Source organism: Terrapene carolina, unplaced genomic scaffold (genome assembly GCF_002925995.2).
Source record: "Terrapene carolina triunguis isolate 2854851 unplaced genomic scaffold, T_m_triunguis-2.0 Scaffold613, whole genome shotgun sequence".
Classification (NCBI taxonomy): Eukaryota; Metazoa; Chordata; order Testudines; family Emydidae; genus Terrapene; species Terrapene triunguis.
In genome coordinates, this window is record NW_020664964.1 from 6,480,280 (window position 1) to 6,507,670 (window position 27,391).

A 27,391-nucleotide genomic window follows, 5' to 3' on the forward strand; every position below is an offset into this window, starting at 1 on the left:
TTGTGGTGGGGCTGTGGGCAGGGGGCGCTGGGCAGAGGTGGTGTTGTGCATTTGTGGGGTAGGGGGAGTGGGGTGCTGGGCATAGCGGGTCCAGGGGGCTCTGGCCATAGGGAGTTGAGGGGGGGTGTTGGGCTGTGTGGCACAGAATGGGCCCACCCCCAAGGAGAAGGGGCATGCTGGCAGCATAGGGCTGGGTGGGCCACTGTGCGTCTGGCAACTGCCGGTTTGTAAATCGTGGCCTTGCACTGGTTCTGGGCAGAGCGGGGCAACCCATGCCATGCCCCATTGCCTCTGGCTGGCCCCTTGCTCTGGGGACTGACTTCCCCATGACATGCACCATTGCCTCCATGGGGGCCCACAAAAGATTAATCTGGCCCTGATTAGGACTGTTCTGTGGGGAGCCTTGGGGAGACCCCAAATGCATATCCTGGCCTCTGCCATTCATATCCTTCTGGGAGAAACTAGCAAGAGTTCATAGCAGATTGACAGCTGGCTCTTCAATCCTTGCCCTTAGCAGTTCTCTACAGATGAACCGGTACACAAAAGGGTGTAGAACAGCCATGCTGCTAGGAATGGCAGCTGGGCTGCTTGGTAGAGACCAGGCACCAAAGCACAGAATGTGAAAGGAAGGAATTCCCCACAGAGGGTAATGTAATCTCCCCTGGAGGATGGATCCCTACCTGCAGCCTGTTACCATCTCTGCACACCCACTCCTGTCTCAGCAGATGCATCTATGCAAGGGAGCAGAGGTCTACTCCTGGGATGGAGGATTAGGATGACAATCTACCTGGATGCGGGTAGTGTCCTTCTCCATATCCATGGTGAAGACACTGTGAAGGGCAGCCTACAGGAGGTGGGATTCCAGCTAGAGCTGACTTCAGGAGGGAAAAGGAGCCTGTATTAGACTCTGCAGAGCGGGAGTGGGACTGGCACTAAAATGGGCATGAAACTGCAGGGAAATAGGCACAGGCCAACAAGAATGGAAACTGAGGCATCAAGAGTAGAGTGACCTGGCCAAGGTCAGAGGGCTTGAATAGAACCTGATCCCCTGCTCTCATCACTGGACCCTGCTGCCCCCCCAATATGGCCTCTATTGTGATAATCTCTCAAAAGCCACTATAATGTTGATGGATGAAATCACCTGTCCAACCAGGAGAGAGTGAAGTTTCCTACCGCCTCTGCCTGAACACGAGAACAACTATAACTAGGAGGTAACCCTGGTTAGGGAGGGGCAATAACTCCCAGATCTGGGCCTGAGTAGCATAAGAGTTGGGGAGCTGAGACAGGAGACAGGAGCTGCAAGCCCCCAGTATGTGAGGTTGCAAACAGCAACAATGGAGCACGAGGGGAGTGGATGGGTGTGTTGTGCAATGGCTGTTCCTCAATGAGCTCCTATGACAGAGTGGATAAAAATTTATGATATTTTTGAAAAAAATTAAAGTTATTAAATTGGATTTTTCTTATTTTGTTATTTAAAGTACAAGTTTTTTTAAATAAACCTCTTCAAAATAAAATCTGAATTTAATACAAAATATTTAAGGCCTAAAACTTACTTACTATAATCTCTTAAAACATTTAAATTATATATATATATATATGCGCTGAATCTATATGCCTCTTTCAAAAACTGAGTTAAAGGCTGCTCAGTAGATGGGCAGGATGATAATACAGCCCCATGTCTCCCACAGGATCTAGCTCTTAATACGTGACATGATCTATTGTGCCATATTTATAAAGTTTGATGTCAAAAGTTAGATTTTTTTTCCCCCTGATGCTTTTTTTCAACTTTTTCTATATAAACAAGGGGAAAATAAGCCATTGTTTGGCCTTTTTACTGTTGTACATGAAGGGCTGCTTGTGGATGTTTTCAACCTCCCAGCATGTTTCAGTAACACATACATAGCCAAACTTCATAACTTCACATGAAACAATAGCACATACAATCCAACAAGATATTACTGTTTACCAGATCAAGACTTTGAGTCATTTGCTGGTACCACCAGCAGTGCTTCAAACAAACATACATCAAACAGTGGATTACCTGTATTACCTGCATCATCCAGTAAAACCACAGGTGAGTTCATAATCAGGACCAGCAAATTCCAGCAAGAAGCCATAGATGAAAAGATTGCTCGGTTCATTTTTGCAATGAATCTCCCTTTCATCTTGTTCAAAACAAACATTTCATTTCAATCATTATGACCAGGCTACACTCCACCTGGCAGACCAGACACTGCTAGAAGGTTGCTCAATACAGTCTAGGAGAAGGAAATGGAAAATGGGAAATTTGTTAATCTGAACCTTGATGGTTGGAGCAATATACACAATGATCCAGCAGTGTATGCTTGTGTGACAATGGGAGATGGGGTTGTCTATTTTACAGAAACAACTGATACATCAGGATATGCCCATAAAGGAGAATATTTAAAAGAAGTTGCAGTAAGAGCTATAACAAACTGTAAACAAAACTTCAAAAGTCAAGTGCCTAGGTATATCACAGATAATGCTGCAAATGTAGCAAAGATTAGAAGAAATCTTTTAGCCATAGACTTAAGTACACTTCCAGGAATAAAGGAAAGTGTTGAAATTGCAAAATACTTCCATAACCACTTTGCTTCAGCAAACAGGAGAATCCAAGACATACAATGGAATTCAGTGGTTTACTGTTTTGAACTCTTTATTAAGAACTACCCTATTCTGATGGAAATTTATTAAGAAAACCATGACAAAATAGATGGAACTATCACAGCCAAAGTAGTCAACATGGACTAAAGAGAAATATAGAAGATCTGTTTTGCGGATGCTGTTGAAATTTGGAAAGAACTGCAAGAGACATTGAAGAAATATCCAACAACAAAGTTAAATTGCAGTCAGTAAAAAAGCAGGTGGATCAAACACTTACTCCACCTTATTTTCTTGCCAGTATAGTATCAGAGTAGATGCTAAAGAAGAAGATGCTGCTATGACATGGATATCTAATAATCATCCATCAATCATGTCAACCATCATAAATTTCAGCACTGGGAATGAACCATTCAAGCAGTACATGTTTGCTGATGTTTAAAGGAAGTCACACCACTGAACTATGGAAGTCACTAGTGTGACACCGAACCCCATATTCTTCATAGAGATATTATTATGATACGATTATGGCATAACTATGATGTATTTTATGCAAGATAGGTCATGTAAGAGATCATTGGAAAGGTTATAATTTACTGAATATGATTATCCTACTTGTATGTGTAACCTTTGGGTGGGCTAGAGTTCACTTCATTGCCATTCTCCAGTGCCTAAAAAAAACCCAGCTACTTTTCTATCGAAGATGGAGACCCAAAGTTCAGTCTCTACAGATTTTCAGCAAGGATTGCACAGGGTCAACCTCCCCACATTCAAGTCCCAAAAGGAACTAAAATGAATTTAATTAAATAACTTTATAAAATCTTATGATAAAGAAACAAATTATCTAATTTTACAGCATAACATGGCTATTTTATAATCCCCAGACATTATCTTCACAGTTATACATAAACATAAATAAAGAAAATAAATTAAAATCTGAACAGTTCAGTCGCGATGGAAACACAGTGAGAAGAAACTGGGAGATCCCAAAAGCTTAGGTTTAGTTCATCTAAGTCTCAGTTAGAGTCTTTGATCACCAAATCTATACAGTTTGCTGAGTCTAAAACATCTTCCCTCCACTTGCTTGTAGGAATCTTCAGTTGGAAACCATGCAGACTCTTCCTCTGCTGAAATCACTGTTAGTCAGTCAGCTAACTGATCAACCAATCACTCAGTTAAGTCACAAGTGTATAGATGTAAAGAAAATCCTGTTACAAGAAAATATATAAATCTGAGAATAGCAAAATATAAATTACTCTTTCACCATTGCTACATTTAAAGAAAAGTTGGTGAATCAGACTAGTTGATACAATTTAACTAGAACAGTTGGGCTAAAATCAAAACAACATTCAAAGCATATAATTAAAATAGAAGTTATTTTTCCCTACCAATTTCCCCTTGCTATATTTAGCATTGCCCATGCTTCCCTGTTAGAGGGTTACCAATATCACTAACCTGCTGCAAAATGCTTCAGAGTTAGGGACAATCGCCTGCTTTCTGCTCCTGGCAGGGCCGGCTCCAGGCACCAGCTTGTCAAGCAGGTGCTTGGGGCGGCCACTCTGGAGAGGGGCAGCACATCCAGCTATTCGGCGGCAATTCGGCGGACGGTCCCTCACTCCCGCTCAGAGCGAAGGACCTCCTGCCGAATTGTCGCCGCAGATCGCAATCGTGGCTTTTTTTTTTTTGGCTGCTTGAGAACCCCCAACCCCCTAATCCCACCTTGCCTCAGTGTCATCATTTAGCCCCTGCTCCCTGGGGCAGCCTGCAGCCTGTAATGGCCACTCATCACTGGCGGGGGGGGGGGGTAGGACCTGCTGCCACTGCCTAGCCCCGGGCTGTCTCTTTGCAACCCCAATACCTGGTTTAGGCCCCGCACAAGGCCCTGCAGCCTGGGGAGTTGCCAGGCTGGAGCTCCCCAGCCCCTCTTGCCTTTCCCCCAGCATTACCCTACCACAGGTCCCTGCTCAACTCCCAGGCAGCTAGGTCCTTCCTTCTCAAAAGCTAGAGAGGTAGTCTCCTATGCTCTGGGCTCACTGGCCTTTTATAGGGCCAGCCGCAACCTGATTGGGGCGTGGCCCCAGCTGTGGCTGCCTTCCCCATCAGCCTAGCCACTTCTCACAGCCCCAGCCCTCTCCCAGGGCTGGCTTTAACCCTTTCCGGGCCTGAGCAGGTGACCACCCCGCTACAGGGGGGCTTCCTGAGGATGCTATAGACAGCCTCCAAGTTATGGCCACTGTGACACTACAGGGACATGTGACCAGGTCACCTGGTGCTGGACTCCATCTTGTTTTTTTCAAAACATCAGTGTTTTTCCACTGACTGGCATGGGAACCAAGCTTTGAAACAAAGGGTTCCCACCATTTCCATATGCAAAAGCTATATATGGCAGGAGAGTGACATCACTGTGGTCATTCACTAACTCCCCACCCCAAGAGAGTCTTAGAAAGACCTGAAGACAAAGACTGAACTGGGGGAAGTGTTGGACCCAGGCTAAAGGGATTCTTAGCCTGTGAAAAAAACACCTGGGGATTCCAAGCTGTAAGTTAGTGCAGCTTGCCCCTCAAGAATCTGCAGCCGGCTGGTATCATCATTTAGGGTGAGAATTTGCTATTCATATCCAATCTCTTTAGTATATTAAGCTTAGTTTGTGTGTTTTGTTTATTTGCTAGGTAATTTGCTTTGATCTGTTTGCTATCCCTTATAATCACTTAAAATCTTTTGTAGTTAATAAACTTGTTTTTGCTTTGTCTAAAACCAGTGTGTGTGGAAATCATAACTTGGGGCAGAAAGCTGTTGTATATTTCCTCTCCACATTGAGGGAGGGGGCAAATTTCATGAGTTTATGCTGTACAGTTCCCTGTGCAGTGCAAGACGGTATATTTTTGGGTTTATATCCTGGGGGGGGGGGTGCCTGAGTTCCTTAGCTGAAGGGGAAGTTCCTTAGCTGAAGCCTCCCCATGCAGAGCTGATCACAGCGTCTGTATGTAACTGCAGCTGGATGTGTCCCTACCTGTATGTATACTGATAAAATTGAAGGCTGGAGCCTGGGAGAGGGCTTGGCAGGCTAGTCACAGCAGTACAGTGTAAAGGGAGCCCAGGCTGGTGGGACAGGCAGACTCAGTGGTACCCCAGTTTCAGGTGGCTCCCCAGGGGGAACGTGTCACAACTAGCTAAGCACCTAGAACCAGAGTTTGTTGAAGTGCTAAACCAGCTTTTGACAGCAATTGCCTCTTCTGCATGCACAGAAAGAATATTTTCTTCATTTAGATTAATTCATTCAAAGTTGAGAAATCAATTGGGAATTGAAAAAGCAGGAAAAGTTTTTCTCTTCCAGTCTATGAGTAAAAACGAGGAGGGAGAGGATGAGATCTACTAGTTTTAAAAGTTTGAAGGACAGTCTAACCTCAAATAATCAACTTAATTCACTGACTACAGTTAATCCCTTTGTTCCTTTAATAAATAACGTAGTTGTAAATGTGAAACATGTTTTGATAAGAGAAGTTTATGTATCCAAGACAGTTAAGGTTGTTTTGTTCAATGAAATAAATTTTATATGTTGTTTTATGTCTTTAATTAAATTCCAGTTACCATCCTAAAGTAGCTTGACACAAATCATGAGCAAAAAGTTAATTATCTAGTAAACAAGCAATAAATCATTCAACATTTTCAAACCTACTAAAAATGCACAATAAATAAGAATCTGAAAATATTAAAGCTATATAATTGCTTTAGCCACATGCTCACTACTTCACTTATCAATGAAAGTGGCTTTCTTGGTCGCCATCACATCCACAAGAAGAGTAAGCGACATAGGGGTGCTCATATCTCATCCTCCATACACCATATTCTTCAAGGATAAAGTAACACTGAGACCACATCCTAAATTTATGCCCAAAATATCATCATCATTCCACCTCAACCAACCGATCCATTTACCTACATTTTATCCAAAACCACATACAAATGTACAAGAGTCTGTCCTACACACATTAGACAAAATGTTTTTCTCAGAAAATGCGGATTCATTGAAACCAAAATATTTTGCAAAACTGTGAGTTTTGAAAAAAATTTTCATGGGGAGGTTTCTGAGGACCAGGATGAAATTATTGGTGAAAACCAGACAAGGGGCGTAACATGTTTCAGAACAAGCAATAGTCTGGTGGTTAGAGCACTTGGATGAACATAGCAGAGCAGAAACATGAACCCACATCTCCCATATCCCAGGTGAGTACCTGGGCTACTGGCCACACTGAAGTGGGTTTTGCTTATTCTCTCTCTTGGAATTGTTCCACTTTATATAAATAATTAATATTCAGTGGCACAGGAATTTGAACCAGGGACACTCACATCCCAGAGGAGTGTCCAAACCACCAGACTATTAACTTTTTGTGGTAGTGGAGGGGTGACTCTTTTTCTCAAAAATAAATGTGAAAGGTCTCAGATTTTTCTCAGTGCAGGATGGGAAAACTATTTCCCAACCAGCTCTATCCAGGAGTCCTGACTTTCAAACTAACCAACACAGTTTTGCAATTTATACACATGAATGTTCCAAGTAAAGTACATTCAAATGAGCTGCAGCCCAAGAACTGTTCATAGAAACTATTCAGCAAGTATTTTGGAAGAACTGATACATTCGAGAGAATCAGGGACTGCTCACAGACAATTAAGGTTGAGAAGGCAGCAAAAATCAAATCAGGTAATGATTTGTTATGAATTATTTGCTTCATCTTAAAAAAGAATAACAGATGGTTGCACACTTTGTTGTTAATGTAGGCCGAGCTTGTGGGTAGTGGGATGGGCAGGAATCCAGTCTCTATCCCTCCACCCATAGCAAATATATAGGATACTGCCATTAAACCTACATTTTATTGGTAAGTCATCTAAGCCACTCCCTCTTCTTTTTCGTTTCTTTGTTGTCCTATCAGTTTCAGATCAACAACTTCCACTTGGCAGTGCCTGTGTGGTTATGCAGGCAGAGAAGCCTGAGCAATAACATTGTGACATCAGAGGTAACTCAAGCAGTCATCACTCATTCTTTTCACTAATACTATCTTTAAACCCTCACCCTGCTGCCTGCTTTGGTCATCTCTCTCTTTGAAATCTGAAGTTTCATTTGGTAATTCATTTTAACCAATGGGATAGAAGTATGCAAATAACCTGAAGAGTGTGAGTAATAACTTGTAAAGCCAAGGTAACTAATACAAGTTATTACTCACACTCTTCAGGTTATTTGCATACTTCTATCCCATTGGTTAAAATGAATTACCAAATGAAACTTCAGAACTTGAAACTTCAAGTTCATTGGCACTGAGTGGAAATCAGGCTTTTCTGGTGTTCTGGTTTTCTAATTGTCACCAAAATCAATAAGGTTCTTTCCACTGCTGTCTAGAACATTTCCTGACATTTTGGAATTGATCACACATGGTCTTCAAAAGTTATATTACAGAGAGACAGACAGGCAAAGAAATGCCATTGAATGGTGTTAGGCCTCATTTTGCTCTGCTACCAATGACCTAAGTCTCCTCCCTGTTAACTTAGTAATAACCCCAAGCTTGGCTAATCAGTGTCAAGACTCTCAGGGGCTGGAGACCATCCATTCTCACCAGCTGGGCCAAAGGACGACAGTAGTCATAGAATCATAGAAGATAAGGGTTGGAAGAGACCTCAGGAGGTCATATAGTCCAACCCCCTGCTCAAAGCAGGACCAACCCCAACTAAATCACCAGAAGGGATCACTCTCAGAGCACTATTTCAGTCCCACCTGTTTGTGAGGGCCTCCAACAATGAGAGCTGAAGAGCAGTCCCACCCTCTTCATGGAGGGAGGGACTCAGGGAGAACTGAAACTACAAAACAGAGAAGAGGAGGAGGAAAGAGAAGGAGTAATGTATAAAACATTCAGTTTGTGAATACCAGGAGGATGAAGGGGTAATCACTAGCAGCCAACATGGATTTACTATGAACAAATCATGCCAAACCTGCTTGATTTCCTGATTTGAAAGGGTAACTGGTTTAGTGGATGGGGGAATGCAGTGGACATAATATACCTGGACTTCAGCAAGTCCCACATTCTGATAAGTAAGCTGGAGAAATGTGGACTCAACGGAACTATCATTAAGTGGGTACATAATTGGTTAAACAACTGAAAGCAAGGAGTAACTATTAATGGAATGATGTCGGATTTGAGGGAGGTCTCAACAGATTCCACAGGGATCTGTTCTGGGTCCAGACTAGGAAGGAGTCTAGTCTGTGAAAGAAGCTTATTGGAATATCTCTGAGGGTGAGATTTTACCTGTAATCAGTTTCTGAATGTATTAGGCTTAGACATACGAGTTTTTGTTTTATTTTGCTTGGTGACTTACTTTGTTCTGTCTGTTATTACTTGAAACCTCTTAAATCCTACTTTTTATACTTAATAAAATCACTTTTGTTGATTAATTAACCCACAGAAGGGAATAATAATTCAGGGAGCAAACAACTGTGCATATCTCTCTATCAGTGTTATAGAGGGCGCACAATTTATGAGTTTACCCTGTATAAGCCTTATACAGAGTAAAATGGATTTATTTGGGGTTTAGATCCCATTGGGAACTGGGTGTCTAGGTGCTGGAGATAAGTGACTTACTGAGCAGTTTTTGGTTAAAGTCTGCAGTTTTGGGGGCGTGGACCAGACCGGGGTCTGTGTTGCAGCAGGCTAGCATGTCTGGCTCAACAAGGCAGGGTTCTGGAGTCCCAAGCTGGCAGGGAAAATGGGATCAGAGGTAATTCCAGCACATCAAGTGACAGTCACAAGGGAGTCTCAGTGACCAAACCCATCACAATCCTGTATCAGTGACCTGTCTTCTTCCCACTCCCCAGTCTTTGTGCTATCTGCAATCTTTACCACTGCCCCAATCTTTCTGTCAACTACAAACTTTATCAGTGATGATTTTATGTTTTCTTCCAGTCATTGACAAAGATGTTAAATAGGGTAAAGCCAAAAACCAATCCCTTTGGGACCCCACTGGAAACAGACCCACTTAATGATAATACTTGGTTTACAGTTATATTTTGAGACCTATCATTTAGCCAGTTTCCAATCCAGTCAGTGTGTGCCAGATTATATTGTTCTACATTTTTAATCAAAATGCCATGAAGCACCACATCAAATGCTTATAGAAGTCTAAGTGTATTACATCAACACTATGACTTTTATCAACCAAATTTGTAATCTGATTTTTAAAAGATCTCAAGTTAGTTTGAAAGGATCTATTTTCCATAAACTCATGTCTGGTGCCACCTTGGGTTGGTGGGTCCTGGTCTGTGGGGAATTTGCTTCTGAGGAGGAGCTTGGCAAGACTAGAGGGTTTGAAGGCCAGAAGGGTGTTCAAGCAAGATTTTGTTTCAGGTTATGGTCCCCATTGAGTCTGGGTTGTAATTGTTTGATAAAACCCCATTTGGGTTCCAGTGTGGGATGGTAGGTGACTGTGAGGGATGTGTGGTCAGAGGGTTTTTTTCATATTGAAGCAGATTTTCAAAGTTGGGTTGCCTGTTCCATGATGTGATCTACTTCTCTGTGCAGTGTCCTTGTTTAGTGAAGGCAGTTTTAATTGTGTTTAGGTATGTATCCTGGACTTTCTCCTCTGAGCTTATTCTGTGGTATCTGAGCGCCTGGCTGTAGATAATAGCTTTCTTGATCTGTTTGTGGTAGTTACTGGATCTGTGAAGGTAAGCATGTTGATTCATGGGTTTCTTGTATGTAGTTGACTGTAGGGATCCATTGCTAAAGCTGATCATGGTGTCCAGGAAGTTGATGCTGGTGTGAAAGTGTTCTAGAGAGAGGTTGATGGATGACTGGGGTTGCTGAAGTTGTAGTGGAAGTCTATGAATAGCTTCTAACATCCTCCAGAGAAACTAATTGGATGGAAAGAGTGTCATCATAACCATATGATGAGACTATATCATTTGCCCCCCGAATATAGAAATATTTATTGAACACTTTTTTGCCTTTTCTGCATTGTTATTGATAATTCTACCATTTCCACCAACATTATTGTCAGGATTCCTTTTGTTCCTAATATATTTTTAAAACTCCTTATTGTATTAACTCTGCTGGCCATAGATTTCTCCATGTGTCCATTGGCTTTCCTAATCATCCCACCATGTTGCAGTAATATCAACTAGACTGAATTTATGCTCATAAATGAGGCATTCCAATTCCTCCTGTTTCTTATCCAGGCTCCTATCACTGGCGTTTAAGCAATTCAATAATTTATTTTCTTCGTATCCTTTTTTCCTCCTTAATCAATTCTGTTCTCAACATCTCCATTTTGTTCTGAGTGCTCATATCTTCCCTCTTTTTACCCTCACCTTTTGTTTTTAGTTTAACTCCCTCCTGACTTCTGTAGTCAGTCTGTCCCCAAACAGATTGGTCCCCCTTCTACTGCGCTGGAGGCCATCTGTCAAGGTTCCTTCCCCACTCTGAACTTTAGGGTACAGATGTAGGGACCTGCATGAAAACCTCTACGCTTCTCTACCAGCTTAGATCTGCTTTTGCTGCCACCACTCCCAATGTGCTAACTCCCTTCCCTGGGTAGGCTTGAGAGACTCCTCCACCAATTCCCTGGTGAACACTGATCCAAAACCCCTTGGATCTTAAAACAAGGAGGAATTAATCATTCTGTCCCCCTTTCCCTTTCCCCCCCACCAATTCCTGGTGAGTCCAGATCAATCCCCTTGGATCTTAAAACAAGGAAAAATCAATCAGGTTCTTAAAAAGAAGGTTTTTAATTAAAGAAAGAAAGGTAAAAATCATCTCTGTAAAATCAGGATGGAAAATAACTTTACAGGGTAATCAAACTTAAAGAGCCCAGAGGAACCCCCTCTAGCCTTAGGTTCAAAGTTACAGCAAACAGAGATAAACACTCTAGCAAAAGGTACATTTACAAGTTGAGAAAACAAAGATAAAATGAACACGCCTTGCCTGGCTGTTACTTACAAGTTTGAAATATGAGAGACTTGTTCAGAAAGATTTGGAGAGCATGGATTGATGTCTGGTCCCTCTTAGTCCCAAGAGCAAACAACGCCCAAAACAAAAAGCACAAACAAAAGCCTTCCCCCCACCAAGATTTGAAAGTATCTTGTCCCCTTATTAGTCCTTTGGGCCAGGTGTCAGCCAGGTTACCTGAGCTTCTTAACCCTTTACAGGTAAAAGGATTTTGGAGTCTCTGGCCAGGAGGGATTTTATAGTATTGTACACAGGAGGGTTGTTACCCTTCCCTTTATAGTTATGACACGCCCCCCAAAAATCACAGATAGTGTTGGACAGCCAGTTCCACGCTGGCTGTGATTTCTTCCTGGAGCTCTAGGAGAAAACAGTTAATAAGACACATGCACCTTTAGGCACACTACTGATTATATAAAAACTAACAATATGTCCCACATTCCAAGAACAATTTTTAACCAGTTGATTCTGGGAAACTTTCATGGGAGAGTGCATCAGCCACTTTGTTAGAAGCTCCCGAAATGTGTTGTATTTCAAAATCAAAATCTTGGAGAGCTAAACTCCACCAAAGAAGTTTTTTGTTATTTCCCTTGGCGGTATGAAGCCACTGTAGCGCAGCATGGTCGGTTTGTAGTTGTAAACACCGTCCCCAAACGTATGGGCGTAGCTTTTCCAGCGCGTACACAATGGCGTAGCATTCCCTTTCGCTGATTGACCAGTGGCTTTCCCTCTCAGACAGTTTCTTGCTGAGAAACACGACAGGATGGAATTCTTGATCCGGTCCTTCCTGCATTAAAACTGCTCCCACACCACGCTCGGACGCATCTGTGGTTACTAGGAACGGTTTGTCAAAGTCTGGGGCCCTTAGCACTGGGTCAGACATGAGTGTCGCCTTAAGCTGGTTAAAGGCCTTCTGACACTCATCAGTCCACTGAACTGCATTTGGCTGTTTCTTTTTGGTTAGGTCTGTCAGTGGGGCGGCAATTTGGCTGTAGTGTGGTACAAATCGCCTATAATATCCAGCCAAGCCTAAGAAGGATTGGACCTGTTTCTTTGACTTTGGGACAGGCCACTTTTGGATAGCATCCACTTTGGCCTGTAGGGGGTTGATAGTTCCTTGACCCACCCGGTGTCCAAGGTAAGTCACTCTGTTTAGGCCTATTTGACACTTTTTAGCCTTAACAGTTAGTCCTGCCTGCCGGATGCGCTCGAAGACTTTTTCCAGGTGCTCCAGGTGTTCTGCCCATGAATCAGAAAAAATGGCCACATCATCGAGGTAGGCAACTGCAGATTCTCCCAACCCTGCTAGGAGACCATCTACAAGTCTTTGGAAGGTGGCGGGTGCATTTCGCAGCCCGAAAGGGAGCACATTAAATTCATACACCCCTGCCTGGGTGACGAAGGCTGACCTTTCCTTGGCGGGTTCATCTAGTGGTACTTGCCAGTACCCCTTGGTTAAGTCTAAGGTAGAGATGAATTGGGCATGTCCCAATTTCTCCAACAGTTAATCTGTGCGAGGCATTGGATAGTTGTCGGGACGAGTTACAGCATTTAGCTTACGGTAGTCCACGCAAAAGCGTATTTCCCCATCTGGTTTCGGAACTAGAACCACTGGAGATGCCCATTGTGACAAAGTTCTGTCCTTGACTCCGTGGGTCCTGCGTTTCCTGATGGATTTTGCTAACCTCAGAGGCTCACTGTGACCCTCCACATAGCCCTTCTCTCTCTAGAGGCAAGGGTCACAGTCTACTGAGCCATTTTCATCATAAGCCAGCAAGGGAGGTGAGGAGAAACAACCCTCCCTCACACAGGCTCTGTTGTCTCCCAATATCAGTGATTAATCAGGGAGGCGGGGGGGGGGAAGCCCGGGCCCACCCTCTACTCCGGGCTCCAGCCCAGGGACACTAAAATTAGCAGCTATGGAAGCTGACTTTTTGGAAATAGGACGTGTACAATTCCCTGGGCTACTTCCCCACAGCAGCCCCCACTCAATATCTTCTTCACAATTACCTCAGGGTCTCCTTCCTTGCACCTGATATGGATTCATACTACTTCATTCCTCCAACAGCACAGTCTCCCTCCTATAGCTCCTAACACCCACATCGCACTGACTAACTGGGAGGCTTTTAACTCGTTCCAGCCAGTCCTTGATTGGCTTCAGGTGTCCCAATCAATCTAGCTCTCTCTACTGCATTCTAGAAGGATCTTAATTGGCCCCAGGTGTCTTGATTAACCTGGAGCAACTGCCATTTGGTTACCATGAGTACCAGGGATTTGTTTAGCCTGGGGCTAACATACCTGTTCCTCACTACTTTACTGTACCCATCTGGCCTTGCCCCATCACATATCCCCCCCTCTGCTCAACACCATGGAGTTGGGCAACTTGGGATGCCAGGCAGTGTGCCCGTGACAGACCATCAGCGTTGCCATAGTGGCATCCAGCCCTGTGCCATATGCGGAACTGGAATGGTTGGAGGGATAAGAACCACCTGGTGACCCTTGCGTTCTTTTCCTTATTCCGCTACATCCACTGGAGGGGTGCATGGTCCGTCACAAGAGTAAATCGACGGCCTAAGAGGTAATAGCGCAGTGTCTCCATAGCCCATTTGACAGCAAGGCATTCTCTCTCAACTACTGTGTATTTCTGTTCTCTTGGGAGAAGCTTTCTGCTTAGGTAGAGGATCGGGTGTTCCTCTTCTCCCACCATTTGCGACAGAACTGCCCCCAACCCCACCTCGGAAGCATCTGTTTGTAAGATAAATTCCTTGTTAAAGTCCGGGGCTATGAGTACGGGGTCATTACAGAGGGCCGTCCGAAGGTCTATGAATGCCCCCTCTGCTGCATCGGTCCACTTCACCATGTCTGGACCTCGGGCCTTCACCAGGTCTGTTAGGGGACTTGCCCTAGTGGCGAAATGGGGAATAAAACATCAGTAGTAGCCTACCACGCCTAGGAACGCGCGGACCTGCTTCTTTCAGGTCGGCCAGGGCCAGTTTTCAATCGCCTCTAGCTTATTCGTTTGGGGCTTCACTATACCCCTCCCTACAATATATACCAGGTACCTAGCCTCTGCTAGCCCTATGGCGCATTTAGCGGGATTAGCAGTGAGGCCAGCCTGCCTTAAGGTGCGCAGTACTGCCTCAACTTTCTCCAAGTGGGTTCCCCAGTCTGGCGTATGGATGACATCATCTAAGTATGCGGCTGCATAACTAGTATGGGGGCGCAGCAGCTTATCCATGAGGCGCTGGAATGTGGCCGGGGCCCCACGTAGCCCAAAAGGGAGGATGGTGTGCTCGAATAGCCCGTCCGGGGTGGAGAACGCTGTCTTTTCTTTAGCTTCTTTGGTCAGGGGAATCTACCAATACCCTTTTGTCAGATCCAGTGTAGTCAAGAATTGGGCACTACCCAGTCGGTCAACCAGTTCGTCGATGCATGGTATGGGATATGCATCAAATTGGGATACTTCATTCAGTCAGCGAAAGTCATTAAGGAATCTCATGGTACCGTCAGGTTTAGGCACTAGAACAATTGGACTGCATCACTGACTGTAAGATTCTTCAATAACCCCTAATTCTAACATTTTCTTTACTTTGGCCTTGATTTCTTCTCTTTTGGCTGCTGGGATTCGGTAGGGTCTCAATGTTACCTTGGCTCCGGGGATCTTGCGGATATGGTGATAGGTCTCAGTCGTCCGCCCCGGTTTTGTAGAGAACACATCTCAGTTGCGATTAATCATGTCGGCTGCCTCGATCTTTTGGATCGGCATCAAGTCGGGTGATATCCTCACTTGCTCATGTAAGTTATCCTCCTGGGGAAGGGTCTCCTCGGTGACTAAGCACGCCTCTCGATCATGCCAAGGTTTTAGAAGATTGATGTGGTAAATTTGCTCCGGTTTCCTGCGGCCTGGCTGCCGCACCTTATAGTTTACCTCTCCCACGGCTTCGATCACTTCGTAGGGTCCCTGCCACTGGGCCAACAGCTTACTTTTTGCTGTGGGCACCAGGACCATCACTCGATCCTCTGGTTGAAACCGTCGAAGCTTTGCTTGGTGGTTATAATGGGTTTGTTGGGTTTCCTGTGCTTTCTCCAAGTGTTCCCATACAATGGGTGTAACTCAGGCTATCTGATCCCTCATCTGCAGTACATGCTCAACTATGTTCCTTCCGGGATTTGGCTCCTCTTCCCAGGCTTCTCTGGCTATATCCAATATGCCCTGGGGGTGGCGCCCGTATAGTAGTTCGAACGGAGAGAAACCTGTGGAGGCTTGTGGGACTTCCCGGATGGCGAACATGAGGTAAGGCAATAGGGTATCCCAATCTTTCCCATCCCGGCTCACCACTTTCCTGATCATGGCCTTGAGGGTCCTATTGAACCTTTCCACAAGGCCGTCTGTTTGTGGGTGGTATACAGAGGTCCGTAGGGCTTGTACATGGAGCAATGAACAGAGATCTTTCATCAACTTGGACACGAAAGGTGTCCCTTGATCAGTCAGTATCTCCTTGGGTAGCCCAACCCGGGAAAAGATCTCTACTAGCTCCTTAGCTATTGTCTTGGAAGCCGTGTTGCGTAGGGGGATGGCTTCCGGATATCGGGTTGCATAGTCTAGTACAAGCACATGTTGGTGGCCCCTAGCGGTCTTCTCTAGGGGCCCAATCAGATCTATGGCTATGCGTTCAAATGGTACCTCTATTATTGGAAGAGGTATCAAAGGGGCCCATAAGTGCGGGCGAGGGCTATGTAGCGGACACTCTGGACAAGAGGTGCAGTATCGCCGGACATCTTCATGTACTCCTGGCCAGAAGAACCTCTGCAGGATCCGTGCCTGGGTTTTCTCTACCCCTAGATGTCCTCCAAACAGGTGACTGTGAGCGAGGCTCAATATGGCTTTTTGATGTTTTCATGGCACCAGAAGTTGATGCATCTCCTGCTCCTGCATTTGCACCACGCGGTACAGGAGATCTTTCTTCACTATAAAGTAAGGTCTTGGACCCCGGACCTTCCCCTCCACTGGTATCCCATCTATCTCAGCCACCTCTTTCCTGACGTTATCATATCTAGGGTCCTCTGCCTGGTCACGCCCAAAAGTCTCTCTCCCGGGACTAACCTGCCTGAGCTCCCAGGGGCCAGCTTCAGATTCTTCCAATGGCTCACCACTGTCATGGCTGGGGCCAGCCTCTGGCTCACCTTCCATGGTGGTAGTTTCTCTGATGGCTGCTCATGTCCATCTGCCTACTAGGACGATCTTCTGGCCCTGGGTCAGGATCCAGGTTCCCAAGGCCTTTGCAGCCTTCTCTCTTTTTTTGTCTTCCGGGCTTTTGGGGGGGCTGAGAATAGATCCTGAGAAATCTCAGCGAACACTGGGGGTTGACATTCCCCCAATGATGAGTCGCTGCCATCAGGGTCCCCACAGCCTCTCCGGGGGGAGTAAATTATCAAACCCTGGATAGTCCCTCCCAATGACTACAGGATATGGAAGTTTAGGAACCACGCCCACTGTCACCTCAATGGGGTTCCCCTGAACCTCTATCTCCACTGGGATGGTGGGGTAATGGCTCACGGCCCCATGCACGCATGTCACTGCTACACGTTTGGCTTGTAGCAGCTGGCTACTTTTTACCAGCTTACCCGATATAAGGGTGATAGCACTCCCCGCGTCCACAAGCGCTGTAGTCTCTGCTCCATTTATCTTCACCGGCCTGGTGTCGTTATGCGGAGCTAATGCGACGCCTCCAAGGTGGATAAGGGAGCACGGGATCTCCCAATCCCCCAAGTTGCATTGCATAGGCTCCTCAGTGCTGGGACACTGTGCTGCTATGTGTCCCCACTCCCCACAGGCATAACATCTATAATTGTTTCTAATCACTCCCCATCACGGAGATTAGGGGGTTTAGTCCCAGGGTTCCCCCCCACTCAGGCCAATCCCTTCCTTCTGGGGTCCCCACTGGTTGTCAGCCCCCCCATTCCTCCACCTAGGACTCCCCAGGGGTTTGGCTGTCCCACCTTCCAGGGTTGGGGTCGGGTGCTTGCTTCGAAAGGGGCCTTCCTTGGGTAGTCGGGTCAATTCCCTGGCTGTCATGCATCTTTCTACCAGCATGATCATCTCATCATAGGTGGATGGATTGTTCTGGCCTACCCATTTGCCGACAGCTGGTGGCTGTCCTCGCATGTAATGGTCCATGACCAGGGTTTCCAACATCTCCTCCAGGCTGCACACCTCGGGCTATAACCACTTCCGTGCGAGGTGTATGAGGTCGAATAGCTGGGACCTTGGGGTTTTGTTCTCCTAGTACTTCCACTCCATGAACCTCTGGGCCCGTACCACTGCCATCACCCCTGATCGTGCTAGGATCTCTACCTTCAGTAGGGTATAGTCAGTGGCATCGTGGCAGGCAAGTCAAAGTAGGCCTTCTGGGCCTTTCCGCACAAAAAAGGGGCGAGAATGCTGGCCCATTGCTCCTGGGGCCACGTCTCACGCTGAGCAGTCCTTTCAAATGAGAGGAGATATGCCTCTATGTCATCTTCTGACGTCATCTTTGGCAGACAACCAGTGGCCCTCAGGGTTCGCGTCCCATCTGAACTCCGGGCCGGGTGGTGAGGATCTTCAGCTGGTCCACTACCTCTCGCAAGAGGGCACGATCTTGGGTTGCCTGGGCCATTAATAATTGATTGGTTTCTTGCTGTAGCTGCATAGACTCCTGTTGCGCCATTGCCTGAACCCGGGTGGCCTCCTGCTGGGCTGCAGTGGCTTGTACCAGAGTTCTTACCACCTCCTCCATTGTGATACAAGGCAAACCAAAAAACCAAAAACAAATCCAAAACCCTAGTGCACTTTTTTTTTTTAAAACCTCTTTCTTCCGCCACACTGTGAATGATGATCCCACTTCAAACACCAGTTGTGACAAAGTTCTGTCCTTGACTCCGTGGGTTCTGCGTTTCCTGATGGATTTTGCTAACCTCAGAGGCTCACTGTGACCCTCCACATAGCCCTTCTCTCTCTAGAGGCAAGGGTCACAGTCTACTGAGCCATTTTCATCATAAGCCAGCAAGGGAAGTGAGGAGAAACAACCCTCCCTTGCACAGTCTCTGTTGTCTCCCAATATCAGTGATTAATCAGGGAGGGGAGGGGGGAGCCTGGGCCCTCCCTCTACTCTGGGCTCCAGCCCAGGGACACTAAAATTAGCAGCTATGGAAGCTGACTTTTTGGAAATAGGACGTGTACAATTCCCTGGGCTACTTCCCCACAGCAGCCCCCACTCAATATCTTCTTCACAATTACCTCAGGGTCTCCTTCCTTGCACCTGATATGGATTCGTACTACTTCATTCCTCCAACAGCACAGTCTCCCTCCTATAGCTCCTAACACCCACATCGCACTGACTAACTGGGAGGCTTTTAACTCGTTCCAGCCAGTCCTTGATTGGCTTCAGGTGTCCCAATCAATCTAGCTATCTCCACTGCCTTCTAGAAGGATCTTAATTGGCCCCAGGTGCCTTGATTAACCTGGAGCAACTGCCATTTGGTTACCATGGTACCAGGGATTTGTTTAACCTGGGGCTAACATACCTGTTCCTCACTACTTTACTGTAGCCATCTGGCCTTGCCCCATCACACCATGCACTCTTAGAGGGGCGGATTATACCCATCTGTAGCATGTCCTGGATCTCCCATTTTATAGCAGTTTGGGCATGAAGTGACTCCCGGTAGGGTGGGGTTCTAATTGGGTGAGCATTACCTGTGTCAATGGAGTGGTATGCCTGTTTGGTCCGTCCTGGGGTGGCTGAGAACATTGGCGCAAAGCTAGTGCACAGCTCCTTGATCTGCTGCTGCTGCAGATGTCCAAGGGTCGCAGAGAGGTTCACCTCTTCCACGCCACCGTCACTTTTTCCTTCATAGTAGACACCTTCAGGCCACTCAGCGTCATCTGTTCCCTGGGCTGTAAACTGGGAAACCTTTAATTCTCTGGAATAAAAGGGCTTAAGAGAATTAACATGGTATACCTTAGGCTTTATGTTGGAAGTGGGAGATGCTATGAGATAGTTAACAGCTCCTAGGCGCTCCTGGACCGTGAATGGTCCTTCCCATGATGCTTCCATTTTATGGGCCTGGAGCGCCTTTAAGACCATGACTTAGTCTCCTACTTTGAAGGACCGTTCTCTGGAATGTTTATCATACCAGGCCTTTTGCTCTTCCTGAGCATCCTTTAGGTTTTCTTTAGCAAGGGCTAGAGTGTCGGAGGGTGCTTTGTAGGTTGCTTACAAAGTCTAGAATGTTAGTTCCTGGAGAAGGCGTAAACCCCTCCCATTGCTGCTTCACCAACTGTAATGGCCCCTTAATCTCGCGGCCATACACAAGTTCAAATGGTGAAAACCCTAAACTGGGATGTGGTACAGCCCTGTAAGCAAAAAGCAACTGCTGCAACACTAGGTCCCAATCATTGGAGTGTTCATTTACGAATTTACGTATCATGGCCCCCAAAGTTCCATTAAACCTCTCCACCAGGCCATTGGTTTGATGGTGGTAAGGGGTGGCAACCAAGTGATTCACCCCATGAGCTTCCCACAGGCTTTTCATGGTCCCTGCCAGGAAATTAGTTCCCGAATCTGTAAGGATGTCGGAGGGCCAACCTACCCTGGCAAAAATGTCTGCTAATGCCTGGCACACACTTTTAGCCCTGGTGTTGCTTAGAGCTACTGCTTCCGGCCATCGGGTAGCAAAATCCATGAAAGTCAGTATGTACTACTTTCCTCTGGGTGTCTTCTTTGGGAAAGGACCCAGAATATCCACAGCTACTCACTGAAATGGGACCTCAATTATGGGGAGTGGCTGGAGAGGGGCTTTGACCTTGTCTCGGGGCTTTCCCACTCATTGGCACACCTCACAAGACCGGACATAATTAGCAACGTCCTTGCCCATTCCCTCCCAGTGGAAAGACTTCCCCAACCGGTCTTTGGTTCTGTTCACCCCAGAATGGCCACTGGGATGATCATGGGCTAAGCTCAAGAGCTTTACCCGGTACTTAGATGAAACTACCAACTGTCTTTGAGGATGCCAGTCTTCCTGGTGTCCACCAGAAAGAGTCTCCTTGTATAAAAGTCCTTGTTCTACAACAAACCGGGATCGGTTAGAAGAGCTGAGAGGCGGTGGGGTGCTCCGTGCAGCCGCTCAAGCTTTCTGAAGGCTGTCATCTGCTTCCTGCTTGGCCTGGAACTGTTCCCTTGATGCTGGAGACATCAGTTCCTGATTGGATTGTGGACTTGGGCTTGGTCCCTCTGGAAGCGATGCAGGTGCTGGGGTTGTTTCCGTTGACTGTGAACCGCTCTCCGCTGGTGCACTATGTGGTATTTCAGGCTTTGGCTGAGCCTCTTGGGTAGGGTTATCTGCTGCTTCTGCCAGTTCAGGCTCGCTGGTGCCCTCTGGCATTGGAGTTGTAAACGGGTTTGCAACCGCTGGACTCAGTGCTGGCAATGGTTCTGGTGCTGAGTGTGTTGCCAGTTCCGGTTCTGGGACTGGCTTTGGCTGGGTCTCTGGGATTGGATCCACTATGGCTGTTGCAGTCATTGGCAGGGAATCCAGTTCCACCTCCTCTGTCTGGATCTCTGGTAACACAGACGGGGCCCTGGTGGACGGCTCAGGAACAGGGATGGGAGTTTAAGCTTGCTTAGCCTGGCTGCGGGTGACCATTCCCACCCTCTTGGCTAGCTTCACATGGTTGGCCAAGTCTTCCCCCAATAGCATGGGGATGGGATAATTGTCATAGACTGCAAAAGTCCACATTCCTGACCAGCCCTCATACAGGACAGGCAACTTGGCTGTAGGCAAGGTTAAAGAGTGTGACATGAAGGGTTGAATTGTCACCGGAGCCTCTGGGTTGATGAATTTGGGGTCCACTAGGGATTGGTGGATAGTCGACACTTGTGCCCCAGTGTCCCTCCACGCGATAACCTTCTTTCCACCCACTCTCAAGGTTTCCCTTTGCTCCGAGGGTATTTGAGAGGCATCTGGGCCTGGGGAGCTTTGGTGTGATTGTGGTGTAATGAACTGTAATTGGTTGGGGTTCTTGGGGCAGTGGGCCTTTATATGTCCCAGTTCATTACATTTAAAACATTGCCCTGCTAAAGTATCACCGGGGCGAGGTTGGTTGGTGGAGACTGGTGTGGTAGGGTGAGAAGGCATCTGGGGTATTCCTTGGGATGTAGGGGGGGCTTGGGTTGCCCCCGGTGGTAGGGTTTTGTTTCGGGTTGCCCCTTCTGATATTCGTTCCAACTGCTACTAGTTTTTTTCTTTTCTGCCACCTCCACCCATTTGGCTCCAATCTCCCCCACCTCCGTTACAGTTTTGGGTTTCCCATCTAGGATGTACCTTTCTATTTCCTCAGGAACACCCTCTAAGAACTGCTCCATTTTCACTAGGAAAGACAGATCTTCCAGAGATTTAACACTTGCTCCTGATACCCAGGCATCACAATTTTTTTCAATGTAGTAGGCATGTCAGGTAAATGACACATCTGGTTTCCACCTTAGGGGTCTGAACCGCCGATGGGCATGCTCGGGTGTTAGCCCCATTCTGATTCTGGCCTTGTTTTTAAAAAGTTCATAACTGTTCATGTGTTCCTTAGGCATTTCAGCCGCCACCTCTGCTAAGGGTCCACTGAGCTGCGGCCTCAGCTCTACCATGTACTGGTCTGTAGAGATGCTGTACCCAAGGCAGGCCCTTTCAAAATTTTCTAAGAAGGCCCCAGTATCATCGCCTGCCTTGTAGGTGGGGAATTTTCTGGAATGGGAAGTGGTACCTAGAGAGGGGTTGCTAGGGTTGGCTGGTATTTCCTGCCTAGCCCTTACCAACTCCAGTTCACGCATCCTTTCTCTTTCCCTCTCCTTTTCTTTCTGCTCCATAGCTCTCTCAGCAGCTTCTTTCTCGAGTTTTTTTTAAATTCGAGCAGTCTCTGATGTTTCTTTTCATTTTCTTCTGCTTCTAGTCTGGCCAGTTCTAGTTTGTTAGCTGCTTCACTGGTAGTCATTTTCCTGCTTTCTTGTGCTGGGGCACACCCCTCTGCAGTTCACTGAAACTGGGATGCACTCAGCTCAGGACTGCTTAGGTAACAGAGACTTTCTAATTAGCTATACCTGAGAGGCAGAAAGAAAAAATAAACCACAATTCAGCTTGTAAATTCCTTTTGCTGTCTGCTTGCTCACAGTTTGAAACCTTCTCCTAAAAAAGACGCTTGTTGAAAAAAACTTAACACCTCTGCCTTCAGGCAAGGAGAAATAAGAGATATGCATCTACCTTCAGCTCTGCTTTCTAAGCAGCTAGAAAGGAGGGGAAAAAAATCTTACTGGCTTTTGGTTTAAAATGATCCCACCGCTCTGCCACCATGTCAAGGTTCCTTCCTCACTCTGAACTTTAGGGTACAGATGTAGGGACCTGCATGAAAACCTCTACGCTTCTCTACCAGCTTAGATCTGCTTTTGCTGCCACCACTCCCAATGTGCTAACTCCCTTCCCTGGGTAGGCTTGAGAGACTCCTCCACCAATTCCCTGGTGAACACTGATCCAAAACCCCTTGGATCTTAAAACAAGGAGGAATTAATCATTCCGTCCCCCTTCCCTTTCCCCCCCACCAATTCCTGGTGAGTCCAGATCAATCCCCTTGGATCTTAAAACAAGGAAAAATCAATCAGGTTCTTAAAAAGAAGGCTTTTAATTAAAGAAAGAAAGGTAAAAATCATCTCTGTAAAATCAGGATGGAAAATAACTTTACAGGGTAATCAAACTTAAAGAGCCCAGAGGAACCCCCTCTAGCCTTAGGTTCAAAGTTACAGCACACAGAGATAAACACTCTAGCAAAAGGAACATTTACAAGTTGAGAAAACAAAGCTAAAATGAACATGCCTTGCCTGGCTGTTACTTACAAGTTTGAAATATGAGAGACTTGTTCAGAAAGATTTGGAGAGCATGGATTGATGTCTGGTCCCTCTTAGTCCCAAGAGCGAACAACCCCCAAAACAAAAAGCACAAACAAAAGCCTTCTCCCCACCAAGATTTGAAAGTATCTTGTCCCCTTATTGGTCCTTTGGGCCAGGTGTCAGCCAGGTTACCTGAGCTTCTTAACCCTTTACAGGTAAAAGGATTTTGGAGTCTCTGGCCAGGAGGGATTTTATAGTATTGTACACAGGAGGGCTGTTACACTTCCCTTTATAGTTATGACACCATCCAAACTATACGACCCCAGCCCGCATGGAAGGTGGACCAATGTTCCACAAAACCAAAGCTCTCCACCTTGTACCACTTACCTAGCCAGTGATTCACTTCCAGATAACTTGAGCTAATGGAGTAACTTATAGCCATAGTAGGTTGTAATCATTAGCACTAAAGGGGATGACACACTTTGCAAGTGGATTTCATGGATATTTGCTGACAGTAGAGGCATGGTGAGACTGGGGAATCTTGGATTCCATTCCAGCCTCTGTCAGGGAGTGTCATCTAGTGGGCACACTCTTTTGCCTGCTCCTCTTTAAGTTTGACCTCTTCAGTACTGTCTCCTGTCTTTTGCCCACTGCTGGCTCCTTGTCCCAGTCTCATTCTCTTTGCCTATCCAGTCTCTGTCTCCACTCCTCTGACTTTTCATCCCAGTGTCAGTCTCTGCCCAGACAATCCCAATTTACCCTCCTGTCTCCTTATTTGATCTGTCTGTTAACACACAGTCTCCAGTCCCAATATCACTCTCTGTGGTCCTCATCCAATCTGGGTCATCCATCTGGGCTACTTGTCCCAGTCAGTCCTAGTTCTTCCCCAGCTCCTTGTCAGATTTGCCTCCCAATCTCCCTCACTCTCCTTCCCTCTCTGCCCCAATACATTTCAGTCCTAGTCTCCCCTTTGGGTCCCAGTCTCAGCCTCCCCCCACACTCCAACACCCAATCCCAATTCCCCTCCACATTCTACCAGCATTTAGTCCCAGTTTCTGCCCTCTGCACAGCGTCTTCTCCCAATCTACTCCCCACACCTTCCACAGGTCTGGCTCTTGTTCCCTCTGTATTTGAATCAGCCAGCTATCTCCTCCTTGTTGTGTGAGCCTTGCAGAACGTGAGGGGGAGTGATTATGGAGACAGGCTCCCTGCTCTCAATTCAGATGCCTATTCCTGGCGTATCCTGCAACAGTCCAGAACTTCAGTTGCAGGGAAAGTCCTTCTCAGCCCTGGGCTGGAAAATGCCCAGTGTAGATGGCATCTTTGGGGAACTTAGCTTAACTTTAATCTACTGAGCATGTGTAAACTGAGATTTTTCAAAGGCTTCTAACTTCACCACATTTGGGTGGATTTTCATGGGGATGGCCAAAGACTCGTCCCTTACACAAAGGCCATTCCTTGCCAAATTTCAACTTCCTGCTCCAAAGTGTGGGGGCACAAGACCCTTTCAAAGAAAAAGTCACCAGATTTTTTAATATGGGCAGACCAATGTATTTCTCCATACCCTAGCCTCATTCTCAGAAACAACTGAACCATTTTGTCTGAAATAATAATAAAAAACCCTGAGACAGACATGGAAAATTTCAGACCAAATGATTAAAATTTGAAAATGTATAAGCAACCAAAAACAGGATCTTAAAATGGGAAGCATCAGGCAACCTTAATAGTAGGTATTGGTACCAGCCCTGCCTATAAAATGCAATTCAATTTTTAAAATAACATATGCACAATTTAATTATATTTGTTGTTACTTCTGTTTTGGGGTTTAATTCTATGCATTCAATCATTAGAGAATAATAAATAAATAAATAATAAAGAGAAACCAAAATGGATGTTGATATCGCATTTTTTATTTATATTCCCTAAATAATCTGTTCAGCATAGATTTCTCTCTATTTCCTGCCAAACTTTACAAAACTACTCTCAGATGTGTATGTAGTCTAATGTTACATAGTACAGGTGTCTCTCAATGACAGGGTCTGAAAGACAAGCATGCAAAGTACTTGTATCTAAAACAAAGATCTCTTTTGTCTTACACTGAGTTTCTGTAATGATCAGACATTTTCTTTTAAGGAACTTGTGGCTTGTGTAATTCATATTCAGCTTTATCAAGTGTGGTTTATTTTGAAACACATTACCTGATTGTGCTGACAACAGAGCATAAAACAGGTTCAACTACAGCAGCTCATGTTCAAGGCTAAGAAAAGGAAACAGATCAGACTTTAGACCTGGCAAAGCACCATCTGTCACCATGCTTCAGCAACATCTGGGCATATCCATTTGTGAAGCTATTGCTTTTAAAAAATAATCTTTACATGCATGCATGACAATCTCCTCTCTCCTGGTGATTAGTCTTCATCTAATGAAAAAGCTTGATTTGTAATACATGGAGCCAGATTCTGATCTCACTCGGTATAAATCAGGCTAATACCATTGGAGCCAACGGAGTTACACAAGTACAAAGAGGTAGGAATTGGGCCCATGATTTCTTAGGTTATTTGTTGTTGCTTGACATTACAAATTATCTTTCTCCTTCTATAAATCAAAATTTGTTACATAACTAATATTTTAGGAAAACAGTTAAACTGTTAGACTATTCTAGTCTCACCCTATTGATTTGGAAAATGGGGTAAATCACACATTTTTGTATCTCATTTTAAATCTAATTTCCATCCAGTGTTACCCCATCCACATTTTCAGATAAGCAATCAGCTGTGTCTCATGGTGAATTAGTGACACCTGCTGGGAGAAACTCTGACTTGAGTAACAAAAGATTTGAACCTTACTTGTTACTGCAAGCAACTTTCCCTGCTCCTAGCGTAAAACAGACGAAAATCTAAAAAAGAAAAGAGATTAATAATAAATTATAGTGCTTGTCTACACAGGGAAGTTAGTGTGCAGTGAGCTGGATGTGAATTTAAAGCACACTAGCTATTCCGCACTAAACTCCCTGTGTGCACACTCTTACAGAACATTAAGAGTGACCTCAGGCAGTTGAGCTTAATACACTTCCAAAGTGAATTAAGATAATGTACGCAAAGGCATTCTTAGTGTACTGCAAGGGTAAGTCTACACTGCAATTAAAAACCTGCAGCTGGCTCCTTGCCAGCTGATTCAGGCTAAAGGACTGTTTCATTGCTGTGTAGACATACAGGCTTGGGCTGGAGCCCAGGCTCTAGAGCCTTGCTAGTGTGGGGGTCCCAGAGCTCAGGCTGCAGCCCAAGCCTGAATATCTACACTGCAGTTACACAGTCCCTTAGCTTGAGCCCCACAAGCCTGTAATACCCCTGCTTCATTCATGGCACAATTTGGATGATGTGTAATGAATGAGGTGTGGTCTGCAGGAAGAGGAAGGATGGTCTTGTGATTAAGATACTGGGCTTGAAACTTGAGTTTCATTTCTGTCCCTGACATGGACATCCTGTGCAACCCTTTGCAAATCACTTAATGTCTCTTTGCCTCAGCTCTCCATCTAGCATAAATAGGTTTTGTGAAAATAGATTCATTAATGATTGTGGGGCACTCATGTCATAATAATAAGGCTATAGAAAAGCTTATAAGGAAAACAATCCTATTTTGTGCAGCATTCGGGTAGTGTACACTCAAGGAGACAGAGGACCACTGATTGAACAGCTGCCTCATTCACCAAGTACTGTCCATCTTCGCAAAGGGGTCCTGCAGATGAAACAATATGCAATCATAGAAACGCTAGTTGCGGGGCTCCATAGTTAAGGTTCAGTTCAGTTTTGCACCTCAAGCAGGGATTCTCCTTGTTATGTATGAAAAAGACACTTTCTCCTTCCCAGCACTACTGCCTGTACTCTG